The sequence below is a fragment of the Pinus tabuliformis genome, chromosome J (assembly GCF_031772625.1).
Source record: "Pinus tabuliformis cultivar Carrire ecotype Pingquan chromosome J, CPIR1, whole genome shotgun sequence".
NCBI lineage: Eukaryota > Viridiplantae > Streptophyta > Pinopsida > Pinales > Pinaceae > Pinus > Pinus tabuliformis.
The window spans coordinates 1,229,617,956-1,229,625,713 of NC_142295.1; positions in this window are offsets into that span (position 1 = coordinate 1,229,617,956).

The window sequence follows — 7,758 nt, forward strand, 5'->3', positions numbered from 1 at the left end:
AGACCTTCGGCTCTGATACAAGTTGTTAGAAAATTATATATTACGGAGCAATGGAACACATATAATATTGCAGAAATATAAACACAGAAAATGCACAAAACAAGAGAGACACAGATATACGTGGTTCACCCAGTTTGGGCTACGTCCACCCCGAACAGCTAGTCCTTCCTTTCTATTATCCAGCAAAATGAAGAGATACAACCTACAACATAACCGCTGTAATATCCTCTGTTTTCTCTCACAGTCTCACCTCTATGTTTCTCGCTCACCGAATACACATCTATATCACAGCCTCAAATAAAATGCCCTCATATAAAGAGAGGGGTTGCCTTCTAGGGCAAAAAACCCTAAACTAAACATAAGTTCTACCGTCAGATCATCCGCCTAATGAACGGCCCAGATTGACTAGAAATTACTATACTTTTACAAGGCAATTTTACAGTTGTTTTTAGCTTCGGGGGCGCTGCCCCCGAAACCCCCGCCAGGGGGGGCTCCCAAGGACCCCCCACGGCAGCGATCATTTTACGGGTGGTGTTGCCGCCCCATTTGAACTGGGGTCAAATATGCCGGTACTATAGAAGATAATCAGGCTCCACACGCAACAGCAGGTGGATCTATGGCTCATAGACAACTCAGACACATAGGGAAATAACTACTTCTAGAATCACACCTAGAGACTAACAATGACAACTCACAACAACACATGGTAGCATTACTTCCAACATATATTATAATAACAAAAAATGGAATATATTAATTATTCTTGTATGGTGTTCAAATTTCTTGTGCATTAAGGATATGAACCCATTGACGTGATAAATTCCTATCAAAAAAACTAGGAAGTTATTATTTCAAGAATTTAGCTAGGTTTTTTTTTAAAACCAAGAGAGTGGTGGAACATGCCATCTATCTTTGAGAAGTCTAGGGTTAACTAGAGGGAGTGTCGAGATGCTCATCGACTTAATCATTCCTAGATATGCTTCATTTTTGAACTTATAATCCTGTTTTGAATAGAGATGGTCACATATTGTTAAACAAATCCTTAGGGATAGACTAAATACATAGGAAAAAAATTGCACAATAAGACTATTGCATTAACCAGGATTATAAAATTATACTCTTATGTTCAGAAAATGGAGAAGGTAGCCCATCCCACCACTTACAGAGCATCAAGATTGACATGCCCTAATGTTTGTACAAATTTCAAGTTCTTAGTTGTGTGTATACTCTTCTGAAGCTGTGAGTTGGAAGCACCAAGGAGTAGTTGCGTAAGAGAAAAAAGAAAACGGGGGAAAACACAAAGCCACTAGAGAAAGAATAAAAGAAAAGTGAATTGTAGTAGAATCGGATGAGAGTAAAGCACAACATGATTTTTGAAATATATATATATATATATATATATATATATATATATATATATATAGATAGATAGATATATATAACACTACAATGAAACAAGCTTTGGGATATCAATCGAGGGAGAGTGGGTGTCTTGGTTGGAGCGATTTATTTCTATTGGATAGGTTGGATCGTTGGAACTTACACTTCTATTATTAAGGAACCTAGAAGTCAGTTGATAAGGTAAAGATATTGGAAGGAAGGAATTGTAATGGTTCTAGGCAACGAAAGAAGGTAAATTTGTGAGTGAAAGAGGTGTCCTATCAACATTGAACTCCTCTAACTAGGGGAGGGTAATAGCAACATCCTTTGTGATGGTCGGGAGTAAAAATGCCAAGTACTGCCATGTGAACGAAGTAGGTCACCTGTGCGAGTCTATGAAACGACAGCTACGCTACCTTCAACTCAACTGCGGATCCTTACCTTAATATAATTCCTTGAGATCGTAATTGTATTTCACGATGAATTATTGACTAATAACCCCCAATAACTCTGTTCTAGTAGTTCAATATAATGTAAGCATCTTTTGTGATCACTCTTCGGCATGCTTCTTCATCAAACTCTTGGATGTGAGGACTAAATGGTATCTAATGGTATGAAAAATTTACTTATCCATACATGTATGAAAAATTCCCTTATCTAGATGTGACCAAACTATTGTTTCTTTAACAAGATTTAAATGTCGATCAAATACAATGCTTATGCTATACATAAATATCAACCAAAATCTTTCGGAAAATACAATTCTTATGCTTAGGAATAATACAATGTAGATTGTACATATTTGTCATACAACATCTTGCTGAAGTCACCTTAACAAACTTCAGCCTAGATTTTACCACAAATCCTAGAAGTGACACTAAATAAGAGAATGATCATAAAATTGACAACCAAAATTCACCACAAAAGGAATCCTCGAGAAGTTACTTTGGCAGTGTCTTCTTTCTGTGAATGTAGATATAAAAGTTTTTCAAGTTGAATATACAAAAACATCAAATATGTGGGACCTGGATAAAGTCATTTAGAGCCCGATGCTCTCACTATCCTGCTTGACTAAAAAATTCCCATCAATTTAATTTATTGCTCACCCCATTGAAGTTGTCTTCAATATTGATCTTGGTAGTGGCCTAGGTCTCGATGCTGAAGTAATAGTGACTCCTTTTTGTCACTCAGTGCATGGGTTCCCAAGAAATAAAATTCTTTTTACCTGGTAGTAATAATGGTAAGAGCAATATTTATTTTTAGTCACCTTGATACTTATCCTTCCAGATATAGCATTTAAATTATAAAATCATATTTTATCTTAATTATTGTCATTTTCAAAGAAATCCTAATTTTAAAATATATTTTATCATCTAAATATGTTATGAAACCAGCTCACAAAAGATAGAAAAGATAGATAAATGCCTTAGAATTCAGCCTCTTCGAGGGGGCAACCTCCTTTACATTACATAAATGAGCAATTCTTGGATGATACAAATGAAAATACCTCATTTCTATATATAGGAGTCTAAGGGGTCATAATATAACCGGAGCCGACATAACAATAATAATGTAAGGGCACAATAATAACAATAGTGGGCTTCTATGGGGCACAATAGTAACAATTTGGGCACTACATGGGTACATCAATATAATAAGGGGGTTGTACTAATAACAATAAGGGGTTACACTAGTAGTATAGGGGCCTAACATGCCCCTCTCCTTCAAAAAGTGTTGTCCTCAACGCTTGAGTAGTTCTTGATGCTTCTGTAGAATATTCTTGTCCTCCCATGTGGAATCTTTAGTGGGTAATTTCTTCCACTTGATGAGATACTCTGAAATTGATCGATTCCGTAGCTATTGGGTTCTTGTTTCTATGACTACTCCAGGTTCCAATATGATTTTTCCTTACTCTTAAATTTCTTGCAATATTGTTTGAATTGGGATCTTCTGCAACTTTTGAATGAGTGGCCACACTTCTTCGTCCTTCTTCCAATCATCCCTTGCTTCGCTTATCTAATCTGGTTGGATAATAGAAATAGCACAAAATAATGCTTCCACATCCTCATCCTTTCTTGAGAGTGCATTTGCAACAAAATTTTGCTTCCCTTTTCTATAGATGATGTCAAATTCATAACCTGATATATTTGTGACCCATTTTTTTTGTTCTTCTAAAGATAATAGTTTTTCTAAAAAGTATTTAAGACTATCATGATCCATTTTTACCTTGAAGTGCCTTCCCATTCGGTAAGGTCACCATTTCTTAAGTGCATATAGTATTGCCAACATTTTCTTCTCATAAATAGCTTGCTTGAGATGTAGCAGTAAAAATGCCCAATCACCTACATCAAAACATTTTTCACTACAATGTTGATCTACCTGTTGTTTCATTAGATTTTGCACGAAAGTTACATTATCCTTTAAAAGTTGGAGAACTTGTTGTTGATGCTCGATGTGATCTTTCACTGCTTGAACTTTTTTCTTCTTGATATGTCCTTCAATATTGAGAGTTTGAGGAGTGTAAATTTCTTCCAATCCTTTACAAGATATGGTCAGATTCATTTCTTGGTGCTCGATGTGATCTTTCACTTCTTGAACATTTTTCTTCTTGATATGCCCTTCTATCTTGATAGTTTGAGGAGTGGTAATTTCGACCAATGAATTACAAGATATGGTTGGATTCATTTCTTCTTTCTCGATGTGATCTTTCGCTTCTTGCACCTTTTTCTTTTTGATATGTCCTTCTATCTTGAGAGTTTGAGGAGTGGTAATTCTTGCCAATGCTTTACAAGATATGGTCTAATTCATTTCTTCTTTCTCTTGGGTTGGTTCCTGGTGTATGTACTCTTCTTTTGATGTTTCTTGATCCTTTTATTCCTCCTCTTCATAATCTATGTAAAATAATTTCTTCTCAGCACACTTATGACCTTTAGTGCATTTGCTATCACAATTGTAACAAAGCCCTTTTTCTCTTTTTTCTTCAAATTGTTGTGGTGTAACCCTTGTAGGTTGTGGAAGGCTAGGAGAAACAACACTTCCATTATTATAGTTGTGAGGGGTAGACTTCCTTGTTGCCATAATTTTACTTTCCACTATGTAACAAAGTTCCTTTAGTCTTTCCAATTGTTGTGGTGCTGCTCTAAAGAAGGTGTTGCTCTTTGTATCCTCATAATGTGCTATCATTTCCTCAGTGAAAATTGACCACGTAACAAGTTGTTTACGAGAACAAAGCCATTTATACCATAAAAATTGATCCGGTTCTAAATATGAAGATGCAACACATAGATTTTGTAACAGTGGTACACCATGTAGATCAAAATATTGCTCCATTTGAAGTATCCAATTTATCGGATCCTTGCCATCAAACTTCCTCATATCGCCTTTTCTTGATTTTAGGAGCTTGATCTTGAAAGAACTATAGATCTGTAATTTCAGTTCTTCCAGTTCTGAAATTGCGATTTGCAATAGCCCTCTATGTCCTATTTCCAATCCCACCAGTTTGATTGAATTTAGATTCTCCAAGAAAGAGTTATGCACAATCTCCCAAGATGACTTGATTATATACCTTTTGAGAAGATCGAACTTGTATGAGGTGCCACGTATCACTATTTTAACCTTCGGGTCTAAAAAATATACACAGGAAACTACAGTCCATATTCTTTCTGTAACTTCTTACGAAATTTCAATCTGATGCTCAAAACAAAAGTTATGACGATTTTCCCAAGGTCACCTATTTGGAATGTAATTCAGGAGTCTGTAAAAAGACCAACTTCCTCAGATCATATCTCCGCAAATATAGCGCGAAAATATCTGAAATTCGGACCCGAGGTTCAACTCGATTTCATCTCAAATGGGTTTTTTTGTTCGCTTCTGAAATGTCGCAGAAAAAGAGTTATAGCGCAAATGCCACGATGATTATTTGGAGGAACGAAACCCTAGAATCAAAAGCTCTCACCCCAAATGTTATGAAACCAACTCACAAAAGATAGAAAAGAAAGATCAACGCCTTAGAATTCAACCCCTCTGAGGGGGCAACCTACTTTACATTACATAAATGAAAAATTCTTGGATGATACAAATGAAAAGACCTCCTTTCTATATAGGAGTCTAAGGGGTCATAATATAATTGGAGCCGACATAACAATAATAATGTAAGGGCACAATAATAACAATAGTGGGCTTCTATGGGGCACAATAGTAACGATATGGGCACTACATGGGTACATCAATATAATAAGGGGGTTGTACTAATAACAATAAGGGGTTACACGAGTAGTATAGGGGCCTAACAAATATTAGACGGCTCAAGAGCTTCTTTCTGTCACTGTCATTTGAATTGTATGGTGCTGTAATGTAAACAACCTACCTATGTAGAATATGATGGCACAATGCTAACCTATGTGGCAAGTGTTATAAACGTGTCAAAGAGAAGCAAGTGTGAGTGAAGAAGGATCCTCATGGATATTGAGGACATGACAACCCACCATGTTATTTCTCTATGAATCCTTTGCTCTTCATTACTTGCAATATTCATCCCTTACAGATTTTGAAGAAATTAGGGAATAAAAGAGGATAAACAATGTTCATCCCTCTCAACTTCTGAATAAATTAGGGAATACAAGAACACAAACAATGCTTAGCCTTCTGAATTCAATTGTATTGATACAGTTGAATATATATTGAAATGAATACTAGTAATTTGAATATGGTTGCAGAGCTGAAACGGGACATTATCAATGTGGTGGTGTTGGTTATGTTGGCCAGTTTTTTTATTACTATATTTCAAGCGGCTTCAACTATGTTTGCTGGATAAATTAATGGAAAATAACAAGATTGGACATGTGGATGAGAAGGCCCGAGAGGCCATGGAAATGAGTGATAAAACAATTGAAGGTGGACGTACAACATCATGGGATACAATCAAAAGTTGGGCTAATGTGGCCTCTGAAAATTTACCTAAACCCTTCAGTTTGAAAAAGGCAACAACATCGACTTCTAGCTTCCCGTAAGACCTAGATAGAAATATTATATGGCCATTTAGTTTTGTTTAAATGCACAACTAACAAGGTACATGGCTCTGATTTGGGAGTTGACTCTCCAATAAATCACAAACACCAGAGAGGAATTTTGTTTACTGATGTATGGTAACTTGAAGACTTATCATAGAGACTGTAGGGTCGTGGAACCAGGTGTTCAGGTATGCAAAATTTTATGGTTTTGCACTGATTCTATCTAGAGTAGGTTGCTCATGCTTTGTAAATCACATCAATAGCCTTTGTGTGTAGATTGGGATTTATTGTTTTTCTTTATCTGAGCCCAATTTGAAGGAGAAAAGCTCTATATTTGACTCATTATTTTAATTTGTTTCATCATTTGTTTTTTATCTTTTATCTGAGCATATGCGTTATGGTTAACTTCAATTTTTGATCAGGATTGCACATGGAGGGGTTAGTTTGGTAATTATGTTTTGAGAAGCTTTGAAATGTTTGAATTCATTGTTTAAGTAATCAAGCGTATATGGATTCCATGTAAATTGTTTCTTGAATTCAAATTAAGATCTTGTAAAATATCATATTTCTATTTTTTGTGTGGTTGGTTTGAAGAAAGGTTTGGGCATGTGTTATGGAGTGAATGTACTTTAATATCATTGGTTTTGTTTGGGGATTCAACCTATTTGGATTGTGGTAGGCCTAAGACTTCACACACAGGGCGAAAGTGCAACCTTAGGCATTCATTTTTACGAAAATTTCTAGTTATGTATAAGTTTTAGAAACATTTGGTTAGTTGTGCCCTATAAATTGCCTCGATCAACATTGTATTTATTTGGTTGTGTTTTTCTATTATTAATTTTTTTTTTTTGAGCATTGTGTTTTTTTTTTTTTTTTTTTAACTTGAGGGAGAAAAGATCTATAAATTATATGAGGTTTTGATTTCATTTCCTAAGAAATTTGCAGGGTTTTTTACATCTTGGCAAAGAGAAAAAACAAACTTTGTCATGGGGAGAATGGAAGGGGACTTTGCAATGCTGAAGGAGAGCCAACTTTTTGAAGTTGAAGGGGGAAGAATTTGAGTGCTACATGCAACAATACTCCACTCTCGGTAGAGCTTCTCAACTCTCGTAAGGGGAAACAAGAAATAGATTGTGGAAGTCGAATTGCATGGACTCTATCGTGGCATGAACATTTCCTATTAGGTGGCATGAAAATTTACCTAACATTTACCTTTAGCAAGTACGTAAAGGGACCTCCGCCCAAATTCTTCCATGCGTCGCAGATTTTTCATGGAGTGTGCAATATTTTCATTCGATGGAGGAGGATGAGAATCAAGGCTTGTGATTGGCTAGCATGAGCAGTGTCTACTCATGGAGGGTGGAAGATT